We start from the raw sequence: 15,617 nt of genomic DNA, 5'->3' as shown, positions 1-15,617 counted from the left end.
TAACCTCATTTTCAGGACTCTGAATGAGGTACATTTAAAAAGAGAAGGAAGTTAGCCCCAGATGCATAACTGTGATTAATTGACACCAAAAAAAAAACCTCATTGGAAATATGCTCACTTTATTAAGAAGAGTTATCTAATCTTATCCTTTATTCTGTAGAATCACTCATGTGTGACCCATTACCATCCTACTAACACAAAATGGAGTACAAGTATCTGAGAATTATTCTTACCATATTGCTTACTGGAGTGTGGAAAAATAGGTAGAACGTGTATTTTCATATTTTAATCAGTTTAAGTTGTGATTTATTGACAAAGACAATATGCTTATGTATCTCTCTTTATATTATTTTTTCGCTGCTGTAGACTAACACTGTGAACTCTCTGGAAGATGTCTTTGCTCCTGTGTCATATTCTTTTTCTTTAAAAACAAAAAACACCAAAACCATAATTACTTTCATTTATCTGGAGCATCATCCAACCTGCTCAGGTTTTAAACTTGCAGACCATCCTTCATCAGACTTACTTAAAAGCAGTAGAACATCACATAAAAACAAACCCAAGCATCATTCTTTGCCATTGTACCACTAGAAAATTAGAAAACCTTTTCCCCAGGCTAGTGCTCACAAACATTCAAATCTTATCATCTCTTCTAACTTCTCCACTATTGCGTGACATTTTGCTTGGTCCTAAGAAAAATATTGCCCCCTCTTTAGGATTTTTCATACAGACTAACAGGGCTTCCTTTGCTTGTCAGCACTTGATGTCTATCATCTGAACGTGTGAATCAGTTGCATTTGCAAATATTATGGTTGAGCTGACAATGGAACACATTGTTTTACGGGGAAGTCACTGCTTGTGGTCACCCATGGCTCAGATATATGGCTTGTACTCACCAGGAGCTGGTGTGTTCAATATTGTGAGCTCAATTCTACAGAACTCTCTCCCAGTTGAGGTAAGACAGACCATCCCACTGTTGAACTTCTGGTACCTCCTGAAAATTTACTACTACTACTACTACTACTACTACTACTACTACTACTCCATTTAAACTGAGTTCTGATGTTATGGTTTTAACATATTTTCACTTTCATTATATTGAGCTTCTGTACACTGCTTAGAGACAATTGTAATTAAATGGGAGATAAACAGTTGGAATAATGAAAAAAAGTTTAACTTCCAATTGCTCAGGCTGCAATTCCATATCCATTTACATGGCAGTAAGCCTAACTGGGACTTAGTTCTCAGTAGACGTGTACAGGATTTTGTCATTCACAGAAACCACCACTTTTAGAACTGCAATCAGCAGATGATCCGTAGGCTCCTACACCTGAACTGAAATTGTGCAGTATTTTATATGTGTAGTGCTGATGGGTGAATGGAGATTTCTCTCTACTGGGAACTTGCCTTCCTAGTCCTTGATGTTAATATAGAAACCTGGATTGAGTTGCTGGAGAGACTAAAGACTCTCCAAGCGAGCGAGAGAGAAAGGAGTGTGATTTCAGAAGGAGTTAGAACGTCAATGGACAACACTTAAAACAGACTTTCGTGACATCATTAAGAAAACTGTACAACAATGAGCCTATTATAAGACGCTTGCACTGCACATTAAGGGGTCATATGTAAATAGATCTAATCAGTTACCATTTGCAAAGGAAATCTATCCTCAACCTATACAGAATGCATATAGCCCCAAATCATTCCCTAGACAGCACTTCTGTAGCTGTGTATGACAACTAGGGGCCTGGAGTTGGAATGCAAGTTCCCATCCATCTCAAAAGGGGCAGCCAGAGATTGCCTTGTCCTCCTTCCTGGTTTGCAGCCACATTACATTAGCACCCTTTCAACCTATTGAATCCTAACTGGTTCTCCTTGATGAAGGAACAAGCTTCCTATAGGTAAGAAAAAGTGGCAATTCAAAGAACTGTCAAATTAACTGCAGATGGATGAGAGACCACTTGGTGTAACAGCCCTAATTAGATTTAAGCAAACTGAGAGTGACTTGATCATTTGTGATGGAAGGAAAAATTTTTAACAACAGGAGTAATTTGTCAGATTATCATTATATGTGACAAGATAATGCATAGAACAAATAGCCACTATTGCGTCTTAAAAAGCATTAAAACTGGTATGTTGAACCTTCTGGTAAACTTTGTGCAGTTGATTAGACTGTGCAAGTCTGGAAATAGTCAAAATTGAGAACTAGCTCAGCTTATATTTTAACCAGCCCGGTATTTTGTTTAACAAATAAATAAATGGATAAATCCTGAGCCCACAATTCCAGCTAGGGGAAGTACACACATGTGGTAAAACACACACCTTCTCCCCCCCCCCACCCTGCTGCCTGAAAAAAGGCAAAGGTCACACACACCATACATTTAAAACACTCTTATACCACTTTAAAATTCATGGCTTCCCCCACAAATCCTGGGCACCTCTCCTCACATGAACCAAGCCAGACACTGAGTGCAATGGGGGCCAACACGAGAAATGACCTTTGGGGTTGCAGCTCCCTGTTTGCAGAACACTTTCCCCAAGGAAGCATGCCTGGTGCCACCACTGTCTGTTCTTAGGTGCCATGCAAAATCTTTCCCGTTTACTCAGTCTTACATTTTTTTAATTGGGAGAGTTGTTAGAGATGTCCATGACCTTTGTTGTGCTCAGCGTTGAAGCGAGGTGGGTCAGACTTGCTCCTTTTACATATACCATGAGGTGAGTGTTGCAGTTTTTGTTCATTGCCCTTTTAATGCAATGTTAATGTCTTTGCTATTTTATTTACAGTGGTACGTTAAGTACGTAATTCGTTCCGGAGGTCCGTACTTAACCTGAAACTGTTCTTAACCTGAAGCACCACTTTAGCTAATGGGGCCTCTTGCTGCTGCCACGCCGCCAGAGCACAATTTCTGTTCTCATCCTGAAGCAAAGTTCTTAACTTGAAGCACTATTTCTGGGTTAGTGGAGTCTGTAACCTGAAGTGTATGTAACCTGAAGCGTATGTAACCCGAGGTACCACTGTATTACTGTGTGAGCCCCACGGACAGCAAGAAGATCAAACCTATCCATTCTGAAGGAAATCAGCCCTGAGTGCTCACTGGAAGGACAGATCGTGAAGCTGAGGCTCCAATACTTTGGCCACCTCATGGGAAGAGAAGACTCCCTGGAAAAGACCCTGATGTTGGGAAAGATAGAGGGCACAAGGAGAAGGGGACGACAGAGGACGAGATGGTTGGATAGTGTTCTCAAAGCTACCAGCATGAGTTTGACCAAATTGCAGGAGGCAGTAGAAGACAGGAGTGCCTGGCGTGCTCTGGTCCATGGGGTCACGAAGAGTCGGACACAACTAAATGACTAAACAACAACAACAAAGTCACTTGGAGGCACTTGAGTACAAAAACAAGACCAAAAAAATAACATTAGTTATGAAAGCTGTTTACTACCTCCAAATTCGGGGGCAGCATGCCTCTGTAAATCAGCTGCTAAACAACTGTGGAGAATTCTTTTGCCTCCAAGTCCTTCTCAGGGGCCTCCCATAAGCAACTGGCTGTGGCTCATTGGGAGAGCACCTGCTTTGCATGCAAAAGACCCCTTACTCAACTTCTGGCAACTCCAGGAAGGGCTGGGAGAGATCCCTGTCTGTAACCCCAGAGAGCCTCTGGTGGTCAGTTTAGACCAGGCACCCCCAAACTCAGCCCTCCAGATGTTTTGGGACTACAACTCCCATCATCCCTAGCTAACAGGACCAGTGGTCAGGGATGATGGGAATTGTAGTCTGAAAACATCTGGAGGGGCGAGTTTGGGGGTGCCTGGTTTAGACAGCACTGAGCTGGATGCAGGAATGGTTTAACTCAGTTTAAGGCTTCCTATGTTCTTGTGGTTGGCCTTTCTTACATTCTTAACATCTGAGCTTCATTGTATAGCACCACTCACTGGGACATGTTGTAGAAAGTAGCTGCCTTTCCATGAGAACTACCATCCCTAGACACAAACATAAATACTAGACCTTTCATAGGATAGAGGTAGGAATGGTTAGGAAAGTAATCACAATTGGTCTTCTCCCTGGAAGAATGTTAAGACAGTTAAGGAACGTTTTCCGCTATTATCAGTCCTTGCACACTTTGCAAGTGCTTCAAGTACTTGGTTGGGTTTTTAAAAGAAACTGCTCTCAAGACAGTGATTCAGTATGATCTGAACCATGAAACCACATCTCTCCCATCCCTCTTACTTGGCTGAATAATTGGAAAGTTAGGTCATTTAAAATGCCTTAATTCAAAAATAAATAATAACCATAGCAACAACATAACTCATCAAAACAGTCAAGAGTATGCCTGTCTTTTGTACTTTTCCTTATAGGAATTTTACGCTCAGTCTTCAGAAGCACTGCCTTACATTTTTCTGCCTTACATTTTTGTTTGCATTACTGTCTGACTGTATTTTAGCAACAGACTGTGGCAATGAGGGAACATCCATGAGGCTGAAGTGTCTTTGGTCTCCTTCAAGTGTTTTTGTGATTCATTTTGTGTCAATTGCTTTGATTCCCTTTCTAACAACTTGGCATGGGGTGATCTCATAGAACCAATTTATCAACATGGTTGCTGGGAATAGTGTGAGAAAGAAAAAAGAAAAAAAATCAGGCATAGCCAGAGACAAGTTTCCACAGGATCGTGTTCCAGAAAGCTGCATGTAAGAAGTTTCCACAAGATTGGGGTCCAGCAGGAAGACAAGCACAGAGGGCAGGAGCAAGCTCAACATCTGAAGCCTAGAAAACATTTCCCCACAAACTGAAGCCACAGTGCATCCTAACACTGTGATGCCACCCTTCCCTTGTAAGGTGGCCAACTTTTTATATAGCCTCTTCCTCTGGTTTGCTAACATTGGGTTGCTCTACAGACATTAGTGTATAAAAACAAGCTGCATAATGATTTCTGCACATCAAGCTACCATTTAAAGACACAAAAACACACCCCAGACTGTCCAGGATAGGTTGTTGATGTTTTGTTTCCTGGTCATTTGGCCACCTTGCTTGTTGTGTGCCCTCCAGGATTTGACTTAGGGCGTGCAGAGCATGAATTAAGACACACATTATCTGAAGCTGGGGTTTAGGCTTTTACAGTCGTACCTTGGTTTTTGAACAGCTTAGTTCTCGAACGTTTTGGCTCCTGAACACCTCAAACCCAGAAGTGATTGTCCCGGATTGCAAACTATTTTTGGAAGTTGAACACTTCTGTGTCTTCTGATTGACTGCAGGAGCTTCCTGCAGCCAATAAGAAGCCACGCTTTGGTTTCCGAATGTTTTGGAAGTCGAACGGACTTCCGGAAAGGATTCTGTTCAACTTCCAAGGTACAACTGTACATTGCCCAAGACTGTGTGCTCTAAACCATTCTCTGGGCACAGAACAGAACAAGGATGCAACAGGCAGTATGAAGCCCTTGGATTGCCAGAGCAGGTGTAGAGATTAGGAGTTGCCCCATCTGCATTTCCTTGACCATCAGAAGAGAAGTCCTGCTTGCTGCAGTCCAGACTCCAAAGATGTCTTAGATCCAGTTCCAGCCCCTGACTCTCCTTCGAGTTATGGCTGGCCTGACTCTGGCAATTCAGATGTTACCCAAACTGAATGTGTTCATGAGTAATATTAGCCCTACTCACATGTTACTCAGGTCTTGTGCATAAGCTTGTAGCACATGTAAAAATTGGAGTCTGCCACCACTCACTGGGATTATCAGAAATCTCTCCATTTGTGATTATCCGCATTTAAACCCAAGCCCCTGCATAAAAATTATGTCAACTGCAACAAACTTATGACATTCACAGCAGCATTACTAATGTTTTTTGTTATTGATTTTTCCACTTTTTTGTTATTCCACTTTTCTGAAAGTAATCATACCAAGAGGTGTAGAAAATTACAATTTGGCCAGCTAAAAATAAACAAGTAGGACACAAATCTGGAAAACAATTCAGTATAGAAATGTCCTGAGGTTTAGAAGGCTGCAGTAGGAATAAAGCAAGATTCTTTTATTCCTTTTTTGACACAGTAAAGATGCACAAGGTGACTTTTAGCTACTAGTTTTGCACAGTGAGCAGTAATTTCAAAAGCAACTGCACGTAGTGAGATCTGAGATTTACTACTTCCAGGCAAAACATGCTACACCCAAAATTACTGAGTAAAAGGCATGTTGTGGTGAATTTACTGTATCAAAAATGAAAATGAACATCTGGCCTGAGAGAGCTGCCTTGGTGTTCTGCTCCATTATGGCTAACTCAGGCTGCAGGCCAAGAATATAGATAGACTCTTGGCTAAATTCTGGTCTAGTTGGTCAAAAGAGAAAAGAAAAAGAAAGACCCATCTTCATTATTATCATAAACATCCTTGCTCCGAGCGCTTGCAGTAAGGCTATATATTCGGGCACAATTCTTCTATTCTCCAAATTACAAATAATTGGAAATAATTGCCTGCCCAGCAGCAAATCGGGCCCTTCCTTAATGAGGGCACGTATTGCGGTGAGACCTGGAAACTGACACCCTGTTTTTGTGGGTGTGTACAATTGGTCAGCCACAACACCTGATTGGTAGTTCCCTCATAGCTGGGTGCAATTTGGCCAATGGGACGCAGTCCAAATGGTTCGAGGGACCTATTTATGCCCATGCACATGACCCAGAGCTTCCTCTTTCAGCGCGTGCATTTGGAACACCCCCCCACCTCTCCCTACTTTTAAGGCTTTGCACTTGACCTTGCTATGCCATCGTATGTTGTCTGTCATTGGGACAGGGCACAGCAGGAATTTTCCCCACTTGGCTGATTAGCTGTTGCCATTTGGGTTTCACCTGCTGTGTAGCAAATCGTCACAACTTTTAAGGTTGCGGATAGGCTCTGGTTCAGGTGATAGGGATGGGAGAACGCTCTTACCATCCGTATGTGAAGGGTATTCCGTTAAAGGAATCCAGGGACTCAATGATTTGGTCAACCCCTGAGAGGGGGTTGTGCCCATGCCTGAGTCCAGAGGGACATTTGGATGGCGGAGATAGCCTGTTCCCAACTTTCTGCTTATCCAGGTGTTCACCCTTGGCTGACCTATGCTGGAACCCGGGGTCAGCGCTACCTGCATGGCAGGGAGCTATGCAACCATTCACTTTCTGTAATCAATAAAGTTGTGGTCTAAATTCTGCCAAAAACCAAAATTTGAGTCAAGTGTGAATTTATTTAGGGGGGAGGTTTCTGGGTCTGAACACGCAAATGATGGCTGTGACCTAGTAAAAATAAACCAAAGATGAACTGCTATGGTCACCTGAACCATACAGTGCACACTTCCATTCCTCCATTGGCATTTTGGACAGCTTTTGCATTCCGGTTCAGACTAATGACCACTGCCAGTTTCTATTGTTTACCTGTACTCATCAATTGCCTTCAGCTTACCAATAAGCACTTCCAATCTGTTAGATTCTGTTGGTTTCTAATGATCAACAGGGTTTGTTTATAATGATCAGATTAGCTGTTCTTTAATCATTGTCTATTGTTTCAACATGTGAGAGGATTTCACAGCTCATTGACTGTGCTGACTCGTAATCTGCATGGAGGAAACAATGTTGCAGCTCATCAAATGTAATCAGCTACTAATTGAAAGGAAATGAAATTTTACAATTATGTGGCACCTTTCAACCACACAGGATCACGTAGCCTTGCGAAAGCGGCATGCCAGAAGCACTTGACAATCTCCCAAGTGCTGTCACCTCAGGGGTGGAACTGAGGAGCTAATTTATACCAGCACATGCTGTTGAAAGTACAGCAAAGATGGGGAATGTAAAGAATGTTGCACGCACAAAAAGAAATCACAAGGACTTCAAACCTAATAACAACAACAACAATAGCTGTGCCCCCTGGTTCAGCCAGAACACTAGGAAGAGCAGTTATTTTCTATTTGGATACATTCCTTTTTGGGTTTGTATTTCCATTACAGCAAAACAAGTTGCTTCCAAAAATTCTTCTCAAAATTTCCCCTTGCAAAAAAATTATCTATGGAATATTCTCGAACATTGCAAATGCTAATGGCCTATGAATAAATGCATCTGAAACTCAAGGATATTTTATTTCAGTATTGTCTATTTGATTGTTGATATTTATCAGTATTTAATAGTTTTCAGGAAATGATGCACAATATTCCCCCCAATATACTCAGTGGCATACCACTCTAGTTTCAAGCTAACTTTCAGCAAATAATTTCCATATCCTCCATGCATTGCTGAGGATTCTGCTGTTTTATGGTGCATATGGCGACATTGCTGGGACTCCATCACCTATTGCGAATTGAGAAATTGCTCTGAAGCACATCCAATATGCACATCCCATGGCAGTGCATCGCACAGACATATTTCATCTGACAGCATGGATAGACACCAAGAACTGATACGTAGCCATCAACTGCATATGAAATTTCATTGTTGAAATCTGACAAACTAACCGTCAAGAGTGACATTTGAATGGACATGTTGAAGTTGATATATCACACTTAAAATTTGAATGATGTAAATGAAAATGTTGCCAAACCCTGAATGTTTGTAAGTCTTAATTATTCAAAAGCATATCTAAAATGCTTAATATTAAAAAATTATTAAAAAATCTGTAAGTGGCATACAAAAATACAACAAAAACACTAAAATTATAAACAAGTGAGAGAGTTTCACAAGCAAAGGGCTTCTTTCCTGTAGCCACCTTTTTCGTTTCAGATTACAAGGGCACCCCGAGAAAGGACTGTGAGGAAGAGCTTGGCATATGGGGGAGTAGATGGGGGATATATTCTTCCCAAGTATCCAAGCTTTAAAGATAAGCACCAGCCCTTTGAAAAGGGTCAAACCCACCCAGCTAATTATGTCAATGGATTTCACCTGAGGTTGTTTTATAGAATCATTGTGAAAGAGTGAGGAGGTCATTTGGGTTCTCATAGCATGATGATCTTATGATTACCACCACCATAAGCAGAATACAACATTGTACAAAAGTCCAGTACAAACCAGTATAAAACTGGCCAGACAAGGTTTTGCTGTGGTTTGGTGAATGTTTATTGAGTTGCGGCATGTGCTTGCATTGAGGCACTTTATGAGAACCCTGATCCACCACTCTCACCTCCTGAAAAGTATTGTACACAACCACTGCTTGTGAAGATTAATGAAGCTACTTGGATCTGGACATTTGTAAAACGGGAGTTAAGAACAATTTCAGTCCAGAACCTGACAAACCATCAAAGGTAAATAGTCTTTTAAGAGGCACTTTTTCTGTTTTACTTTGAAATTGCATTTTACTTATATCCTTAATTGAACAAGGTTTCAAGTTGAAGATTCAACACCAGATAGTCTTGAAAGAATCCATTTCCTCAGACTGAAAATGAACATAGATGCTGATGCTCAGTCATTTCCCTCAACATTCCAGCCAGTGTATGAGAAAAAATAATATGGGTTAGTTTGCTAGGCAAAAGCACTCTGTTGCCTTTGACCTTGTCTACAAACTAAATTTCCAGAAACCCTTTTTATTCTGAGAATGCATTAACAATGAGTTCTGGTCTATATCATTCTGCAATGCAGCTCATCTTAAAACGGGAATGAAAACAAAATCCTTGATTCACACTGCCATTTTCTTTTTTGTTCCCATGGTCTTTGGTCTTGGTTAACAGCCTTATCAAAATAATGTTGGAATGTCACCAGCTTTGCTGGAAAGAAGTAATATCATATTCTTAGAAGAAGTCAGACATGGCTGTTTTACTCTTCCTTTATTGTTTGAAACTGGTACTTAGGCCTAATTACCGGCTTGCTAAAAATATTGTTGGCAAATGTACAAATGGATTAATGACCTTCCCAAGATGATTGTGCAGCTCATGAAGACAGTCTTCTGCTACATTTGGGGGGCTGTAAAGAATGCACTCAAAATAGCTTTGTACTAAATTATACAAAATCTAACGAAAAGGCTCTATATGTGTTTACACTCAATAATCACACCCTTCCTTTGTTATTAATTTTGAATTTTAAAAACTCTCTCATATGTAGGAGGAAAGAGACAAAGAGGAAGCAGTGGGGAACATTTTTCAACCTGAGCGTCCTATTCCCTTCCAGCAGCCAGACGTCAGTTGTGGGAAGGGTTAAGGGGAAAAACTAGTGCAAATTTTACCTTTGTACATTTGGCTTGTTTCTACAGACATTCACATATCCCTCTATATTCCGTCCATGCAGGCAAGCAAGCAAGAGGCATTAACAGAGTCGAAGGATACATCCCAGACAGGCAAAAACACTGAAAGTATGAAGTGGCTCTGGAGGAGATGTGGCCTGGAAAAGGTCCTGAGGACCAGATAGAGAGCCCTGGAGAATGCTGGAAAAGTGTGGGAGATGTAGGCAAAGGACTAAAATCATAGCAAACAATTTCAACCACATCTCCCAGCCTTTTGGTCTTCTATGAAACTCTCTGTGGCTGTTCTCTATCTGAATTATCTTGCTTGTCATTTTTCGGAATCCACACAAAATAACAATAGCCATGAAAAAGAAAAACATCAGCTGTAATATGCTGAACAAGAGAGAAAAGGAACTAACCGTCTCTTCAAAATAGCAAGGATATAATGACAATCGCATTGCTGATTACTGAGGGTCCTAGACTCTCCATATGGTGGGTCTAGTTTTTTGGTTTTTTAGTCTTCTGTTTTTAAGCTTCCACTGGACCTCTGCCTGGATTCTGCTGTTATGGGAGCAGATGATCCAGTTATTTTGCTCTGCCTTCACCACTCTCTCCTATGTCACACTTATTTCATCCTGTCTCGTAGGGCAGTTTTTTTCAGGCCTATATTTAAGCAATAAGACATGACAGGCTGCACATTTCTGGATGATTATTGTATGCCTTGGGTGGTGTTCTAAGGCAAGAAGCTGAAGGCTTTCCTTTAAGTGTCTTTTTTTGCTATTATGAAATGGAATTTATAAATCAAAATATAGGGGGGAAAGGAAGTCAACCCCCTGCACTTACAGGGCGTTATTGACATGGCCATGACATCACTGACAGTTAGTTAGAAAGCTCCACTTATATTCAGACTTTTAAAGCCATTTCATAATTTATAGTGCAACAAGGAAAAGAATTTTTGCCTTCAGAAATGTATACCAGCATTGCTGGGATTATCTCCAGAAGACACTTTAGTTAATTGATTTTCAAGAATTATCGTTTCATCTGAACACTACCTGGGATAAAGCCGGGACTCTCGGATGTGATATTTGAAACAGTTCAGAGTTTTAGCTGAGTTTCAGTGCAACTGAGTCAAGTAAGAAAGAGAATCCATAACACTGCACAATTATGGCCAGTGTATAACTGAGTCATCTGTCTAAACTACCCTGTGTAGGCTTCAGTGACTTTACTCCACACCCAATATATTTATTTAGGGGGATTTTAACATTTTGTTCTATTAAATAATTGGCAGTAAATATGTACAGCATTTGATGTTAATAACAACCAGAGCAGTGCATTAATAAATGGCTGGATAAGGTTCCTCTCTCTTTCACTCTCTCTCTCTCACTTGTTGGTTTCTTGCTGCACAAAAACAAAGCCATTTAATCATTGCCTTGTTTTGAAGTTTTGCCCTTCATCCTTTTCTTTGTTTATTCACCCTTATTCAGTTTAGGCATACATGGTAGTGTTGTGTTATTCTCCAGACCCCATCATTATGGAAGGGGAGAGCAGTAAAGTGAATTGATGTTAACTTTGATCCTCCAAGTTTGATCCTTTAAGCAAAAATAAGATACTTGGAAGATAAGAAGATCGCTCAACAGAGGTTTAGCGATAACTAATGGTTCCTCACTGGTCTGGCATATACCAGATATATACCAGTTTGACATAAAAACGCAAGTCTGTGCATATGCAGGTTTGTGTATGTTCAACTTGCTCCAAAAAGCATTTGCCACTTTCCAATGCAGCACACACACAGAGAGAGCTTTAATGAACTTGCATGTATAAAATATTAAATAAAAGTTGAACTGCTCACTCTGGTTTAGGCATGTAATATTTTCATGCTGGAAATCTAGAATTATATTTGTGTGTGTAATTTAACCAAAGCTGATTATGCTTTGAGTAAAGCTAGATTTCTTATGGGCTTCTGCAACCATTACAGGATGCTTAAAAGGTAAAGGTAAAGGGACCCCTGACCATTATGTCCAGTCGTGGCCGACTCTGGGGTTGCGGCGCTCATCTCGCTTTACTGGCCGAGGAAGCCGGCGTACAGCTTCCGGGTCATGTGGCCAGCATGACTAAGCCGCTTCTGACGAACCAGAGCAGCACACAGAAACACCGTTTACCTTCCCGCCGGAGCGGTACCTATTTATCTACTTGCACTTCAGTGTGCTTTCAAACTGCGAGGTTGGCAGGAGCTGGGACCAAACAACGGGAGCTCACCCCGTCGCGGGGATTCAAATCGCCGAACTTCTGATCAGCAAGTCCTAGGCTCTGTGGTTTAACCCACAGCGCCACCCGCGTCCCAGCTTACTTTCGCACAAAGATAGATTTGTATGCAGGACAGCCATATGCATCCCACAGTGCCAACACCCACCAAGCCTATGGGTATTAGGTATTCTGAAATGATCCAGAGTGGTCTTCTAAATTTGCTGAAAAAGCTTTCGTTGTACTCTGAGCTGCATTTTAGAAAAACTTAACCAAACTCCCTGAGGTGAGACCAGTATTGCTGCTAGATGTGTGAATCCCCCCCACCACAGCACCGCTTGCTTGCTCTTTTTTTAACTATGTGAAGCAATGGGAGCTTGTTTTCATATCTACGTGCACCCTTAAAAAAGTGCAAGGCCAGTCTCTCTCTCTATCTCTCAGCAGTATCCCACTATTAAAGCATGAAACTGACCAAACTATAGAATGCCTGAGCTGGTCTAGCCAATTTTGTAATTTCTTTTTATGAGACTAGGACAGGGGTGGGGAACCACGGGCCCAAGGGCTATATCAGACCCTTTAAGTGTCCCTATTTTCCAGGGACATTCCTGATTTAGAGAAGCCATCCCAGTTTCTGATTTGATCCTGGAACATCCCACTTTTCCTTAGGACATCCATATTTTCATTGGAGAAATGATCGAAGGTATGGAATTAGCCAACCCCCGAGTCTGAAGGCAATCCCGTGTAGGGAAGTTTCTTAAATGTTTCATTATGTTTTTATATATGTTGGAAGCTGCCCAGAGTGGCTAGAGTAATCCAGGAAGATGTCTAGGGTATAAATAGTAAAATTATCATTATGGAATGGGACGTCCCTAGTTTCATTGGAGAAAGGTTGGAGGGTATGTTATACCTAACTCTCTCTCTCTCTTTCCAAGCCTTGGGACTCATTATACCCATACCTTTTCACCTCATAAAATATTTACTTTCTTCATCAAATAACTGTAAGAGTGCAGTTCAAACCCCAGTGAGCTGTAGGGAGTGGCAAGGCCACTGCTCCACCCACAGCCCTGCTGCAGATGGTGCCTGGGGCAGGAGGTGGGGTGAAGGAAGATCTCCATAGATGGTCTTTTTCTTTCTATTCCCATTTCTTGCCTTTGACGTTCAGTTAATGAAGACGAAACCCATCATGAGAGGCTTCCTTAGAATATCCTGCTAATTTTCTGCTCATGGAAGAAATTCAGCACAGAGTGCTGTTGACAAATATACAATGCCTCTCCAAGTAGTCTAGGCAGCAGAGTGTATAGGAAATACTCCACTGCTTTTCAGAGGACTGTCTGAAATGAATGGTGTGCCAAAAGTGTGGGATAGAATGATTTATTATCACTCGAAACATGGTTAAATGTTTGGAGTGTTCGAACTATTTAAAAGTACCATTTCATAGGTAAACAGTCTGTAACATGATGGTTCCAAACCAAGGACTCTTGAAACTCTTATATGTCTATTCAGAAATAAGTCCTTAGCTCTGATTTAAAGGGGGGCTTACTCTAAACGGTTGCAGTCTTAGGTGCTGGGCTGATACTTAAAGACTTGGGCTCACGGGATGAATGTGCAACAGCATATGCTACATTATATAACTGTACACTTAGGCCAAATTTCAGAGACAAGGGAAAACAAGCTCTGGCTCTTGCTGCCAAGGCTTAACTCTGAATTATGGAGGGCCAATAGGTTCTGCTGGGCCCAGTAGACTGTAATGTGGATTGGGCTGTCTGCAAAAGAAGATGGTGCATGGTTGGGTTCTTTGGAGCATGCCCAGTTGCCCCATAATCAAACTAAAGGGGGGAAAGGGATCTGGGACTTCTTCAGCCGCACCCTAACCATCTCCCTGCTATGATACAATGCTATATTGTGAAGCAATTGAAAATTCAAGGACATAGCCAATGTTAATCATGACTCTGTGTCTTAAATGTTAGTCATATGATATGATAACTGTACTAGTCCAGAGAGGAAACCAAGCAGGGACACCAACTTTAGGAGGGCAAGGTGTCTTGGCCCCTCTCAATATTTGTTGGAAGGGTGCTGGGCTGCCTCCATGTTGAGGGAGCAGAGGAAGTTGAGTGTGGAGCCGAGTGCGACACAGATTCAGTGGCTGGCTCCTCTAGAGCACTTGGCCTCCTCCAGACGCTGTGACTCCATGTACACATCATGTGTCGGACCCCCTCAATATTGGGAGCAGTTTGGCGCTTCTGAAACGAAGGGAGCCGCTGGATCAGTGTGAGTGGCAGAGCCTACACAGGTGTTGGACTTGGGATGTATGTAATCCCACATGTTCAGTTTACAAAGGAAAGATGCCTTTTCAATTCAGCCCACCCAGACTAGCAGGCAGGTAGTGCTGTTTGAATCCTTCTGGGTAGCTTTACAGTTGTGTCCACTCTCTCTCAAATCCTTGATATGATAACTAAATGAAAATGTTAGAACTAATGGAAAATGTCGATCTAAATGTTTGATATATGACAGCTGGTATTTTGCAGTATTAGATCTTTGGCATAGGGCAGCAGTTAGCATTTGACAGCATTGATGGCAATACATCTGATTTGCAACAGAATTTATTAAAACCAAAATCCACCCACTAGACACTCAGCCCACCTGGGTCAGCAGGTTACAAGATTCCAGCAGAGCAATGGAAACCAGCAATCAATGAAACCTACATTTCATACTGGGTAGGTGGGTGAAGGCCAGGGAAGATTTGGGGGTCATGGTGGATAGTTCAATGAAGATGTTGACCCCATGTGAGAAAGCTGTGAACAAGGCAAATTCCATGTTTGGGAACATTAGGAAAGGGATTGACAATAAAACGTATCTTTCTATCTGGCCTACCCCTTGTCACCCAAAGCAGACTAGAAGCATGGTTTCTCTTGAAATCTACTGTACCTGATAACACCAGTGTCAACAAGTTCTCATCTGGTTTTATGAGACAACTGCCAAGTTTTACATTCCATCTTTCAGGAGATCTATTCCATTCGTAGAGCCAACATCTTACAGAAACCTGGCAGCAATAGCTACTACATCTGCAGTGGTGATGTAACTTCTGCCGCACCACAGAAGACGTGTTAAGAGCCTTTCATTGAAAGATCTGTAGTGTTTTAGGCCACATTTAATCTGAATCAAATGTTTTCATTGCTGGATTGCAGATTTTGAGGCTGAATTGCATACCCTAACAAAACAAAGCACCTTGAG

Source organism: Podarcis gaigeae (genome assembly GCF_964106915.1).
Source record: "Podarcis gaigeae genome assembly, chromosome: 1".
Lineage (NCBI taxonomy): Eukaryota > Metazoa > Chordata > Lepidosauria > Squamata > Lacertidae > Podarcis > Podarcis gaigeae.
This window is presented reverse-complemented; position numbering follows the sequence as displayed.